The sequence below is a fragment of the Lathyrus oleraceus genome, chromosome 1 (assembly GCF_024323335.1).
Source record: "Lathyrus oleraceus cultivar Zhongwan6 chromosome 1, CAAS_Psat_ZW6_1.0, whole genome shotgun sequence".
Taxonomy (NCBI): domain Eukaryota; kingdom Viridiplantae; phylum Streptophyta; class Magnoliopsida; order Fabales; family Fabaceae; genus Lathyrus; species Lathyrus oleraceus.
The window spans coordinates 455078123-455093963 of record NC_066579.1 but is presented as its reverse complement, the minus strand read 5'-3'; positions in this window follow the sequence as shown (position 1 = coordinate 455093963).

The window sequence follows — 15841 nt, the reverse complement described above, 5'->3', positions numbered from 1 at the left end:
TGATCGTGATCCTTAGTTAGATGTTTTAAGCTTTGTGTCTGACTGCTAAGGAACAGATTATAACAGTTCTTTTATGAAAAGAAGAGAAAATGTTTTGAAAAAGTTTTGTTGTGATAAAATAAAAAAGAAAGAGTTAATTGAACATAACAAAAGAAAGAAACTTGTTTGTATTGAAAAGTGTTACATGTATGTTGTAAAAGTGTGGTTTGAACCAAGATAGTGTTGTTTGATTCCATAAGGTAGGTGTATATGAACCAAAACGTGTATGGTGTTAACTAGTAAATGGTGATTAGCCAATATAGAATTGTAGGATTTTTCCTAGATCCATGGATCAAGACCTATAAAAGGGGGCTTTCCAGAGCATGAAACTCCACATGGCAGTGCATGAGGTTTGCCATAGAACAAGGCTCCAAAGGGAAATGCATGAAGTTGCCAGAGCACAAGGCTCTATAGGGCAATGCATGAAGTTGACATAGCACATGGCTTCACATGGAAATGCATGACATATCCCATATCTGTTGCATGAGCATGTTGACCATATCATGGTTACTCAAGTCCATTTGTTGTCTCATAACTTGGAAAAAGTTATTGGTCAGAGGCGGCATACTGGAGGGAAATATCCCATACCTCCTGGAGGTTGTCCCGCTCGACCAAAGTTGCCCATAGTGGACCCTGTGGCCCCATACGAATTAAATGGGGACGATGTAGCCATCATTTTTTCTGAGTATACTGACATACTAGGGTGTATGTATGACATCATTGTAGTTGGCATGCTGTAAGGATGCTCTTTTTGAGGCAGCGTCAAACTTAGGTAAAGAGGCATTTGGTCTCCTAAACCTCGCAGTGATGCCTCCACCATATCCGGTGGTATATTCGTCGATACTATTTGACTGATGACAATGGGGTTTTCTTCAACCGGAGTTGGAATCCCATAACTGTCGACACTTGCTGCTACCGGTTGATCTTTAGGGTTTGGAGCATTACTTTTGGAAGAGGATTGATTTCTAAGAGACATTTTGAGAAATTTCTTACCACTTCTCAAAAACATAAATCCTCAAAACTCATAAGTTTCATGTAGAGAAAAAAGTGTTCAAAAAAGAAACGTAAGACACATTTTTGTGCAAAAATGTTTAGAAATATTTGCACAAAATGGTTCCATTGGGCGTGTCAATTTATTTTCCGATGTTTTTGGTGACCAATCACGAGTTTAGAAAGAAAGTGGGATTAACTCAAAAAATATCCAAAGCATTTTGCGCAAATGATTTGTGTGAACACACATGCGTGTGAATTGAATGTGGTTGTCGTTTTGACGATAACGACCCAAGAATAAACTTTAAATGAAGGCAAGTTTTAATAAATGACAAGATAAAAATGCAGTAAATAACATTAAACAAGAGTGAAAGTAAAAGCAAGAAAATGCAAATGTTGCATTTAAGGAAATAAGAAAACAATGAAAAGACTGGACAAAGACACATACATGTTTCTCACACATTATTTCGCTCTTTGATTCGGGTACTCCAGTGGTATGGAGAGTATGTATAAAATTTTGCGACCTCTGTTACAATGTATGAGTTTGCTAATTATTCTATTACAAAATAACAGTTGACGATGATTCCACCCTCTATGGAACTATTGCATTTTACTCCATATTTGATTTTCAGGTTCCCATTAGTGTGTGTACGTGTCACCCATAATTCATTTTGTTTACAACCCATGTTGAGTTATAATCGCTTCAAACTTCCCCATGAACATCGGGTAATAACTGCTCAATATGTTGTTGATGTTGCTTAGAAAGGACTTTGAAATTGTAAATATACTAAGTATTTAACTATTCGTGGTTCGGTCGACTGGTATATTTGTTGTAGTGAAGGTCCTGTTGACTTCCCTTTTTGAGATTCTAGACATGCTTCCTCCAAACCATGTTTCCCTTTCATCGACACCCTGATCAATGCCCTGTTGGCGCTTCATCATTAATGCTCTTAAAACACTTCATTAATGTCTTCTAACATAAATTTTCTTTCTATTTTAACATTCTTTGTTGACTTTCTTCTAGCTAAAAATCCAAGTGTAACAGTACGTCAAATGTTTGGAAGGATTCTTTGTTCTATTCTCTACCCATGTGTGGTTCTTATAATTCTAAAGTTGTGATTGCCCTACCTAGGTCGGATAATGGTTCCTATTACCCTTTATTGGGTTGGTTCCTATTTTTAATTTTCTAGTGATGGTGGACATTCTGGGTTGGATATTCTTGACTGCCACTTGTCCATTTTGCGGCAATTAGGAGGAGATGATGATATGATGATGATATGCAAGACTTGTTGCTTTTTAATTTATGGTGTTCTTATATATTCTGAAAATTTTGTGCTTATACTTGTGAGTACATGTTCTGATTAGTCTCGCTTTTTCACTGCACTCTAAAATTTTGATGATCATGTCAAGAAGAATGTCTGTAAGATTGTGCATAACATCTTGCATGATGTATTTGCATTAAAAAATGGTCAAATGTGAAGTTTGTTATTACAAATGACTGTCGATATTTTATAGGAAACATGTGAAGAAAAATGTTATGACAAGTTGTGAGACATAATGTCTTTTTGTCATCAAATAAGGACACATCGTGTTAAGCATAATGTCCATCAGTGTGTGAGACATCTTGTCTCGCCCAAAGTAGTTTTGCATTGAGTGATTCTTGCTTTAATCCATACTTAATCTATTTTAGGGATGGAAATGGAAATGGATATGGTTTGGATAGGGTATTATAGTACCCATCCCCATATCCACAATTTTAAAAAATCTATGTACCCGAGCCCGTACTCGCTTGGGCACCAAACCTAACACTCGTACCCGTGCCCTATAGGTATGTAAGTACCCATACCCGTATCCGCTACCCGCATTGCTATTAAAAATAAATAGACCAATTATTAAATATCATATGATTTTATGTTTTTAAAAACATTAAAAAAAATTCAAACAATTTATTGTTGAAATAAACAAACACTTATATTAAATACGTAATGGTTTAACATTGATATACTTTTTAAAATTGATAAACATACGTTTTTATATAATAATATAAATTAAAATATGAAAATATAAATGAAAATATATATTGTGCGGGTATGGGGTGGGGTGGGTACCAAGGTGCCCATACCCGCAACTGTACTCGCTTATTTCCGTGGGTAATTAATTACTCGAGTCCATGTCCGTACCCATTTTTGCGATTTTTTACCCTATCCGTTTTGGGTAATTTTGGGGGTGTCCATTAGGGATGGGTCAAATTTCCATCCATAATCTATTTAATTATGTTAATTTATTTACTAATCCTAGCTAATTTTTGTTGATTAATCATGTTGCTGATATTTCTTTTAATCTTGTTAAAATTAGGTTTTTTTTGTTGTTCTAATCATTTGATATGTTAGGAATTCATTTAGGATTAATTTATAATTAGGAATAAAGTTTAATGAAGAATTATGTTAATTTTGATCATGTGATAGAATTAGGTTTAATCATCTTAATTTGATTTCATTTTTAGAAGGTAATTCCACATAGTTTAATCTTTCCCTGATTTTAGTTTCACTTGCCATTAGGGTTTTTGTTGATCCTTTTTTTCACATTGTTCATGATAGAATAATATGCTTAAAATGTTGATTTTGTCCATTAGGTTAGCTCTTCATTCGATTTGCCATTGCATTGTGATTATCATGTTAATGTGTAGTTAGATTTCACATTGTGGTTTAGATTGCTAATTTGCCTTTGATTAATTTGAGTTACTAATCCATACTTATATTGATTTTGATCATTAGTTTTAGTATCCATTTTAATTGTCCATTTAATCATTTCATTGGTTTGTGATCATCTTATGGAAATTGAAAATGCCATTTTAATTTGTGTGATGTGTGTCTTGTGTATGTCATTTCACTTTCCATGATCATCTGATTAATCTTTGATTAATTGTCCATGTTGATCCATCTCCATGTGAATCGATAAACTCCATTGAACGTGTTTCCATTTGATGCATTATTTTCATTTACTTGATTCTATACTAACTCCATTTGTTTGTGTGATTACATGAACCATTAATATTTCAAGTTCAATCCAAGATGCTTTCCTATTATGATTTTCAATTATCCTTTGCCTTGTATTGTTTGAGGACACTGTGCCACTTGATTGTTCTAAGCATGGTGCTTGGATTGTAACTTGTATGGTTTCCATTCTTACCTTTTGTATTGTTTTCCACCATCCCCTCATTGTGGGTCATATGTCCCCTCATCCCATGCAAGTTTAATAGTTTATGGTTTATTTTCTTTTATTGATTTCCATGCACGCTAACTAAAAAGATAAAACCAAACGATAAAAAGACTTTTCAAAAGACAAAAAGCACAATTGATCCAACGTCAAGTATTTTCCAGATAAACTCACTTAATAGCAACGTGGGTGCTTGATCCAACGTCAAGTATCTCATTCCATTACCCCTTTGATTTCTCATCTCATACCATCTCTTCTCAATCTATATCTATATTTATCTCCATTCTTCTGTAGAAGCATGCTTCAATCCAAATAATTTTGATGAAGACAACATGTATCAATGCAAAAAGATAAGAGCTTCAAGAGAATTCAAAGCATCAAGTTAATCAAGCCACATATGCATAGCAACATTTGGTTCAAGCTTCATTATCAAGCCAACACTTTTGCAAATTTGTTGAATCACCTCTAAGGTATATCTAATTCACTCTTAAATTAGTATACAAGTGTTCAACAATCATGTTTTGCATTTCCATATTTAACCTAACCATTTTTTAACATGTTGAAATGAAAAACACATTTTACTTAAAATATTTTTCTGTGTTTCAACAGTGTTAACCGGTTAACCAGATGCGTTAACCGGTTAACGGCCCTATATTTGAAATTCTGAAGTTAACGTTAGATGCGTTAACCGGTTAACCCATTTGGTTAACCGGTTAACACTGTTCGTTTCAGCATTTCTTGGCCTCTTTTCATGAAAAATGTTTTCAAATACTTATACCTTTTCACTAATTTTTATGAAGAAAATTATACCTCTTTGAAAAGGTGTTTTGATCAATATAAATTCTGGATTTTTTAAATGAAAAAATACCTCCAAGAACTTTCATAAAATCTCAAGATAATCACTCTTTCATATTTGTCAATTTCTCATAAAAGTGTTCATTACCAATTTTTGAGAAGAAACTTTTTAACATTCTTGTTTCATCTCATTCCATTTCTTTTTGAACACTTATATATTATCCTTTAAGTGAATTATTTATCCAAGGAGAAGATCAATCAAGAGAAGATTGATAGTACTACACTTTATTCAAATCATCAAAGAAGATTTATTTTTGTTTGACTTGTGATCCTGGATTGTTGGACATAAGGGTTGGTGTTGCAAGAGGATTGTTCTTGCACACTTGATTGTTGTATAGTTGTTAGAACGTAGGCTTCACCGGTTTATGGTGTGATAGGCTGTACAATCTAAAACTATAATAAAATCTCTTACGAGGTGTAAGGGGACTGGATGTACCTTCGGTTTGTGAAGGGAACCAGGATAATTCTTGGTGTCGTTTTATTTTCCGCTTTATTGCTTTCATAACCTAGACACTTAGACGACACAAATTCATCCACCGATAAAATAACCGAAAAATTTTATAAAGCCTAATTCACCCCCCCCCCCCTCTTAGGCTAATCCTGAAACTACAATTGGCATCAGATCAAGTTATAGGTAACTTGTTCCTAGAGATCCAGCATGGCTTCCGCAAGCATGAACCCGGTTTTCAAAGATGGTGGAAGTAGCAACAAGCCCCCACTCTTCTCCGAAGAATATTTTGATTTCTGGAAAATCAGAATGAAGGCACATCTTGAGGCCCAAGGAGAAGGTATATGGGAAGCAGTTGAAGAAGGTCCACACAACCCGATGAATGTGGTGAATGGAGTTGGTACCGCAAAGTTGAAAAACACATATGACAAAGATGATAGGAAAAAGATTCTGAATGAGAAGAAGGCAATCAACATACTCCAAAGCGCTCTTAGTATGGACGAGTTCTTCCTTATATCTCAATGTAAATCGGCAAAGGAGATTTGGGACACCTTGGTAGAAACACATGAAGGAACCGCGGAAGTGAAGAGATCGAGGCTAAACACTCTAAGTTAAGAATATGAGATGTTCCGCATGCAGCCCGGTGAATCTATAGTTGCCTTACAAAAGAGATTCATCCATATAACAAATCACTTGATTGCTCTCGGTAAAACCTTCACCAATGATGATCTCAACCTGAAAGTCCTAAGATCTTTGACAAGAGAATGGCAACCGAAGGTGACCGCTATTTCAGAAAAGAAGAGTTTCTCAACGATGACATCCGCGTCTCTATTTGGCAAACTTCAAGAACACGAATTGGAACTTGGAAGGCTCGAGAAGCACAAAAGTCAAGAAAAGAAGTCCAAGGGAATTGCCTTGAAGGTTGATTCAAAAAATGACAAAGATGATGAGACGTTCGAAGATGAGAACTTTATGCTTCTTGTGAAGAAGCTTGGTAAGTTTTTTAATAAAAATAAAAATTCCTCTTATCCTAAAAAGAATAAACATTTCAGGAAAAAGGAAGCATCCACATCAATGCAAGACGTCACTTGTTATGAATGTGGAAAGCAAGGTCACATAAAGCCGAATTGCCCGAAACTTGCAAAGAAAGGAAGATTCAAAGGCAAGAAGGAATTAAAGAACAAAAAGGCTTATGTTGCTTGGGACAATAATGAGATAAGTTCATCTTCAGAGTCGGAAAGCGATGAATGTGCGAACATGGCTCTTATGACTTCACATCACTCTGATGAAGAAATCGATGAGGTTAGTAGCAACTTTTCAGTTTATGACAATGACGTACAAGATGTTATAGATGAACTTTTAAAAGAATGCAAGACGTTGTATAAAAGTATTTCATCCCAAAAGAAACGAATTTCATCTTTAGAAGAAAATAATATTGCTTTGGAAAAATATATTGAAAGTGAAAAACAAAAGTTGATGGATGAAAAACAAAGTCTTGTATGTAAGAATTGTGAGTCTTTATCTTTCCAAATTGTTCAACTTAAAAGAGTTTTAGAAAGATATGAAAAAGGTCAAATTGGCTTGGAGGAAATTCTTAGGCACCAAAGGTATCCTAATGATAAAAGTGGATTAGGATATTCTAAGTTTTCCAAACCAAGCACAAATGAGACCATTTTTGTTAAAGCAATTGAACAAGTTGTTAAAGAGAAAGTAAACAATTCTAAAAGTGTGCATCAAAGTCATAAAAAGAAAATGATTGCTAAGAAGAAGAATTATGTTCCTAGATATAGAAGTCATTTTCAACCTACTTGTTTTTATTGTGGAATCAAAGGTCACACACCTAATGCTTGTTATGTGCAAAACATTGGCGTTGCAAAAGGGCATTATGTGTGGGTTGAAAAGGGTACTAACTACCAAGGACCCAAAGCAATTTGGGTACCTAACAAAACTTGATTTTTTTTGTAGGTATGCTTGAAGACAACTTCGAATCAATGGTATCTTGATAGCGGTTGTTCAAAGCATATGACGGGCGATGTCAACAAATTTTCACATCTATCTTTAAAGGCCAAAGGATATGTTACATGCGGTGATGACAATAAAGGAAAGATCCTTGGAGTAGGAACCACTGGAGCACCTCCTTTTACCATCATCGAAGATGTCCTTTATGTTGAAGGCCTAAAGCACAACCTACTTAGCATAAGTCAATTGTGTGACAAAGGGTTCCGAATCAACTTCACAAAGGATGAATGTTTAATAGAACATGAAGTCACCCATGAAATTTTGCTAAAAGGTAAAAGGTTTAATAATATTTTTATGACTTCATTTGATGACTCTTCCTTGAAGGTAAAATGCTTAATGACGAACAACAACGAGGCTTGGCTATGGCATAAAAGATTCGCTCACATTCACATGGAGCACATGAACAAGTTGATAAAGCATGATCTAGTTGTTGGTCTTCCAAAGATTAAGTTCATCAAGGATAAGCTATGTGACGCATGTCAAAAGGGAAAGCAAACCAAGACGACTTTCAAATCCAAGAATGTTGTATCTACATCTAGGCCACTTCAACTCTTGCACATGGATCTCTTCGGTCCATCAAGAACGAAAAGCTTCGGAGGTAATGTTTACGCTTTAGTTATTGTTGATGATTTCTCTAGATATACGTGGACATTGTTTCTAGTGCAGAAAAGTGATGCTTTCAAGGCTTTCAAGAAGTATGCGAAACAAATTCAAAACGAGAAGTCCCTCACAATAACCTCCATAAGAAGTGACCACGGTGGAGAATTCCAAAACACATTCTTTGAAGAATTTTGCGAAGAGCACGGAATTTCCCACAACTTCTCTGCACCACGAACACCACAACAAAACGGTGTCGTAGAAAGAAAGAATAGATCTTTGGTGGAGCTCGCAAGAACAATGCTCAGTGACTCCAACCTTCCTAAATATTTTAGGACGGACGCAGTTAGCACAACATGTTTTGTAAGCAACCGTGTCAACATTCAGTCGATTCTCAAAAAGACTCCGTATGAGCTATTCAAAGGAAGGAAGCCCAATATATCTTTGTTTCACATTTTTGGGTGCAAATGTTTTGTCCTCAACAATGATAAGGACAACCTTGGTAAGTTCGATGAGAAAACTGACGAAGGTATCTTCCTTGGCTACTCCCTATCTAGTAAGGCATTTAGAATTTTCAATAAAAGAACTCTTTCTATTGAAGAATCAATGCATGTATCTTTTGATGAAACTAACCCCTCGAAAGAGGATAACATTATTGTTGATGATGATGATGATATAATAGATATGTCACAACAACAAAAGGAAGTTCCAAATGATCAAGCAATACCACAAGGAGATGACTCACCAATCATTAAAGAACATCATGATCTACCGAAAGAATGGAGAACTCATAGAGATCACCCGATCAATAAAGTTATTGGTGATATTAGCCAAGGCGTTGCAACACGACTAAATCTCAAGGATGCTTGTCTCAACATGGCTTTTGTATCTCAAATAGAACCAACCAAAGTCGATGAAGCCTTAGGCGACGATCAATGGATAGTAGCAATGCAAGAAGAACTCAACCAATTCGAAAGGAATCAAGTTTGGAGTCTTGTACCAAGACCGGACAACAAGCACATCATAGGAACAAGATGGGTGTTCAAGAACAAACTTGATGAGAATGGGATCATAGTTCGTAACAAAGCAAGATTGGTCGCACAAGGATACAACCAAGAGGAAGGAATTGATGTTGATGAGACGTTCGCTCCGGTAGCAAGGTTAGAAGCAATTCGATCATTACTTGCTTATGCTTGTTCTATGAATTTTCAATTGTTTCAGATGGATGTCAAAAGCGCTTTCCTGAATGGCTACATCAATGAAGAAGTCTACGTCAAACAACCTCCGGGTTTTGAAGACTTCAAGAATCCTTCATATGTTTACAAGTTGAAGAAAGCACTATATGGCTTAAAGCAAGCACCAAGAGCGTGGTATGACCGCCTCAGCAACTTTCTATGTGAAAAGGGATTTGTAAAAGGAAAGGTTGACAAGACTTTGTTCATAAAGAAGATCAAGGGTAAACCTTATTGGTTCAAGTCTATGTCGACGACATCATCTTCGGTTCAACGAACAAAGATCTTTGCGAAGAGTTTTCACTTATGATGCAAGGAGAATTCGAGATGTCCATGATGGGAAAATTGAACTATTTTCTTGGACTACAAATCAAGCAAACAAAGGATGGCATCTTCATAAACCAATCCAAGTATTGCAAGGAATTGTTGAAAACATTCGATATGGATAGTTGCAAAGTGATGACCACTCCTATGGGATCCGGAACGTACGTTGATCAAGATGAATCCGGAGTTTCAATAGATATCACAAAATATCGAGGTATGATTGGTTCATTACTATATTTGACGGCAAGTCGTCCTGACATTATGTTTAGTGTATGTTTGTGTGCACGCTTTCAAGCAAATCCGAAGGAATCGCATCTCACCGCCGTGAAGAGGATTATGAAGTATCTCAAAGGAACAACGAACGTCGGACTATGGTATCCAAAAGGTAGTATATGTTCCTTGATTGGTTATTCTGACGCTGATTATGCAGAATGTAAGACCGATAGGAAAAGCACAAGTGGTACTTGTCACATTCTCGGGAATGCACTAGTGTCGTGGGCATGCAAGAAGCAAGCATGTGTCGCACTTAGCACGGCCGAAGCGGAGTACATTGCAGCAGGCAGTTGTTGTGCACAGATTTTATGGCTTAAGCAACAACTTCTTGATTTTGGTGTAGATCTCGGTTGCATTCCTCTTTGATGCGATAACACAAGTGCCATCAACATCACAAAGAACCCGGTCATGCATTCAAGGAAAAAGCACATAGATATCCGGCATCATTTCCTTCGAGATCACGTGCTCAACGGAGATGTAGATGTTACGTTCGTGGATACACATAACCAACTTGCCGACATATTCACAAAACCATTGGCTAAAGAGCAATTTTTCAAGATTCTGCGAGAACTTGGTATTCTCAATGAAGGTGACATCTAACCTTTTCTTAAAATTGCTTGTTATGTGTTATAGTAGCTTAAAATATGCTTATTTTCACTTTTGTGTTATATAATGCTAGCACTCTTTTTTCGCCATTTTTAGTTTTTCTTACTTTCATATGTCCGAAAATTATCGGTTTCAAAATATTTTTTTATCGAAAATTGCGTATTGATAAGTGCTAATACTTTGTGAAAAAAAAATTTGAAAATCTTTTCCCATTTCTTCAAAACAAAACTGCTGGATTTTTTTAATTTTTTGAAAATTTTAGCCCGTTAACCGGTTAACGGAATCGGTTAACCGGCTAACGCTTCCCAGACAGCATTTCTGCGTTACTTTTTTAAGTACAGAATGTTTAAAGTTTTTGTTTTTTAAGTTTTGGTATGCGTTTTTATTTATGGTGCATGTGCTTTAATCCTTACCAACACCTCATAACTCCTATTCTTCCTACTTTGACTCACCATAAACACCCTTATCTCATTTCTTTAACTTTCAAACTCCTTGAATATCATTAAAACACCATTAAAATCCACTCAACCTTCTTCATCCATGGCTCCTCCAAGAAAGGGAAAGGCTCCTGTATCAGTGTCAAGCAGTGAAGAGGAAGAGATGCAAATGGAAATAACAAAAAAGAGAAGAATGGATTTCAAGGTCAGGGTTAGACATCTTCTCAAGGGTAAGTATGTGAACCTAAAATCCTTCACACCTCTTACTTTCACCTTCCCTTAGCTGTTGAAAATTCAAGGGATGCATGAGTTTATCACTGATAATGGAAAAATTTACCCTGATTTGGTAAAATCATTTTTGAACCATTTCACTTTGAACCTGAATGATAATGATAAACACATGTTGTTTGCTACTGTGAGAGACTGTGAGATTGAGACAGATCTAGGTATGCTGGCTGCTTCTCTTAGGATTCCATATTCGGGAATTTTTTTCCGGAAAGGGGTTAACCATGTGGATGGCAAATGGGCTAAATATGACAAAATGGAGTATTATTACTCAATCTGCAGGTTTCCAAGAGCTGTTATTATTTCGGGTCAGCGTACTTCTCGCACACTCTGTTATGCAAAGAATTTGTCAGTTGATGATCGGATGCTACACTATGTTATCTGTCATGTTTTATTTCCAAAGGACTCAAATCTTTCTCAAATCAATGACTTAGAGATGCAGGTTATGTTTGCTGTGAAGAACAAGATCAAAGTTAATTGGCTTCCAACTATGTTGTACCATCTCAAACAACAACCCACCCTAAAGACTAGGCTGCCCTATGGTCGTCTTATTTCAAGAATTTTGGAATCTACCGGCATGGAAATCGGAAGAGAACCGTTCTTTGCAATGACCACAACCGCAAATGAGATCAACAGAGTTACAATCATGAAGAATACCGGCATAGTTCAATGCAACGACGGATCGTATAAATATGATGACGGGTCCTCTTCATCCAACTTTCCTATCCCGGATGGTGGCATTACCAACGAATTCCTTTATACCACCATTATGAGCCAACACCGTGAAACTACCCGTGCAATCAAAAGCCTTCGTAACCTTGTGTTGAGTTCCCGTAACCTTCCCGAGGATGATGATGAAGGTGACGTCGGCAGTGAAGCGGAAGGAGAGGATAGTGAGGATGTGTCGAATGAAGATTAAAGCACCATGTCTCTTTGTGTTGTTGTTATGTTTTCTTATGCTTTTTCGTTCTAGTTTATGATTATGTTTATGTTATCGTGTGTGTTTGAATGCTTATACTATATTAATGATTACATAATGCTTGTATGCTTATATGTTTTTTTTTCATAAGCTTCTTCCTTTTTGCTAATGCCAAAGGGGGAGAAGACTTGTTTCTCTAATATTCTCTCTATGCATAATTTTTGTGTTATGCTTCTCATTTAGGGGGAGTTCTTGAACTTAGGGGGAGAATCAAATTAGAGAAACTTCACTCTTAAGCATCTCTCTCAAAGTTGGTTGTCATCATCAAAAAGGGGGAGATTGTAGAAGCATGCTTCAATCCAAAGAATTTTGATGAAGACAACATGTATCAATGCAAAAAGATAAGAGCTTCAAGAGAATTCAAAGCGTCAAGTTAATCAAGCCACATATGCATAGCAACATTTGGTTCAAGCTTCATTATCGAGCCAACACTTTTGCAAATTTGTTGAATCACTTCTAAGGTATATCTAATTCACTCTTAAATTAGTATACAAGTGTTCAACAATCATGTTTTGCATTTCCATATTAAACCTAACCATTTTTTAACATGTTGAAATGAAAAACACATTTTACTCAAAATATTTTTCTATGTTTCAACAGTGTTAACCGGTTAACCAGATGTGTTAACCGGTTAACGGCCCTATATTTGAAATTCTGAAGTTAACGTTAGATGCGTTAACCGGTTAACCCATTTTGTTAACCGGTTAACACTGTTCGTTTCAGCATTTCTTGGCCTCTTTTCATGAAAAATGTTTTCAGATACTTATACCTTTTCACTAATTTTTATGAAGAAAATTATACCTCTTTGAAAAGGTGTTTTGACCAATATAAATTCTGGATTTTTTAAATGAAAAAATACCTCCAAGAACTTTCATAAAAACTCAAGATAATCACTCTTTCATATTTGTCAATTTCTCATAAAAGTGTTCATAACCAATTTTTTAGAAGAAACTTTTTAACATTCTTGTTTCATCTCATTCCATTTCTTATTGAACACTTATATATTATCCTTTGAGTGAATTATTTATCCAAGGAGAAGATCAATCAAGAGAAGATTGATAGTACTACATTTTATTCAAAACATCAAAGAAGATTTATTTTTGTTTGACTTGTGATCCAGGATTGTTGGACACAAGGGTTGGTGTTGCAAGAGGATTGTTCTTGCACACTTGATTGTTGTATAGTTGTTAGAACGTAGGCTTCACCGGTTTATGGTGTGATAGGTTGTACAATCTAAAACTATAATAAAATCTCTTACGAGGTGTAAGGGGATTGGATGTACCTTCGGTTTGTGAAGGGAACCAGGATAATTCTTGGTGTCGTTTTATTTTCCGCTTTATTGCTTTCATAACCTAGACACTTAGACGACACAAATTCATCCACCGATAAAATAACCGAAAATTTTTATAAAGCCTAATTCACCCCCCCCCCCCCCTCTTAGGCTAATCCTGAAACTACATCTTCTTCATACACACTTTTTCACAATAAAATTCCAAACATTTGATCCAACGTCATGTGTCATTTTCAAAATCTTTTCTCAATAAATTGGAATTCAAAAATGGGGTCTACGTATTTGAACACAACACTCAAGTACTTAGGTTGTCAATCGTACCTAGCTTGTGGCCCGATGCTTGACTTCCTCCTCAAAACATCTAACAATAAAACGAGTTCAATTTGGTGTTCTGAGAGAGAAAATGAGTGGTTAGGATGCCATTGTCCTCTCAACTCCCGAGTATTCTGATTGTTGATCGTACTTAGCCAAGGGTTAGATACTTATCTCCATATAAGTACAAATGATTAAACTTACCAAAACATTTCGAAAATCAAACTTCTTTTGGATGAAAAAGAGTGGTTAGGATGCAAATATCCTCTCAACTCCAAGTATTCAGATTGTTAGTCATACTTAACCAAGGGTTATATGCTTGTATCCAAGTCTAAAATCAATCCCAAGTAATCAAATCAATTTTCTGCCTTGGGGCATCATTCAAACCTTTTCAGAAAGGGTATGTTGCTTCCGTTCTATCATGAATGAAGCTTAATCCTTCATGCGTGAGCAAATAATTTTTAACTGCTAGAGTGCGATCATAATAGTGATAATAGGTATAAGCTCTATGAGACGAGAGCTAATCTTCCTAAGCTTACCTGTGTTATTAAGCCCCTGCACGTTCCAAGTGACTAACATGGATCACCATCTTGATTCACTAGGGAATCATTCAAAACCCCTAGTGCATCAAAAACACTCATACAATGAACTCTTGTTATTGGTGTGCTTTCAATGATGACTCTCTTGCCTCTATCTCTTCCACTCTTATTGATTCTGGTCCAGTCATATTTTATTTCTTCAGTGTCAGTAATTATGTTGCTATATGCAGACGTTCCTCATTGGCCTTTCAGTGGTGTCTTGATCTCTTGAGGTTGTTGTATCTTAGGTTTCCATATCTTTTTTATCTTCACTTTTTCACATTTGTGACCAAACTTTTGACATTTATCATAAAACAAAGGCTTCTATTCATATTCCACGGGTTGTTTCAACTTCCTCCCTTCACTATCCCTGATGGTAATATCATTTTCTAACTTCTGAGTTACATCCAGTTCCACCCAAATTCTGGCATATGAAACGCGATGTTTGTTAGCAGTGCACTCATCAGTAATTAGTGGTTTACTAATAGCATTCCCAATCTTACTTAGGCTCTTTTCCCCCAAAGATGGAGAGGTAATTGAGGCAGCTTTATCCAAATCGACTGAGTTCTCAACATGTCTTGTTTTAGTTTAAAATCTGGTTTCCACTCTCTAAGCAGCATTGGCATATTTCTAATGGTGTATGGACTCCCCGTCATCATTGTATCCATATCTTTGTGCGACATGAACCTGAGAAGAAATTAGCCCTCATCGTGGTAGTACATATCTGTTAATTGAACGAAGTTCCAATCTTTCATTATAAATTGCTTTATCACATTCATGCTCAATTCTCCTCCAAGCACATACATGATCAAAGAGGATTCCCATAATTTCATCTTTGATTCCACATCCTCCACTCCAATCTCGATTTCAATCTCCTCATCTACCATGGTTGGTGCAATGTACTAAATCATCATTCCTTTAGCCGGACTCCTCTTATCTTTGAGTACATTGACCCACAACTTCCTACCTTTTTTTGAATCATCCTTCAAATCTTCGTTTTATTTGGGATCTAAGGTTTCCAAATTTTCATATTACCTCTCAGGTACATCATTGACAATTGCTTCAATGATTTCAAAGTTAGGCTTGCTTCCAGCATCAACCTGAATGTTTTCTTTTGTCTGCATACCATTGTTTCTACGAGTCTCTGGTGACGATGGCACTGTCTTTTTCGGTTCACCCTTTTCCTTTTTATTGCAAAAAAGTGGTGCTTCATTTCAATAAAAATAATATCTATTAATAATTTATTTATTTCTCTCGAAGAGGGCGCTTTATTTTTTCGCTTCACCTTAGAGGGCGCTTTATTAAAAAAGCGCCCTCTAAAAGGGGCCTAAGAGGGCGCTTATGGAAGCGCTCTCTAATG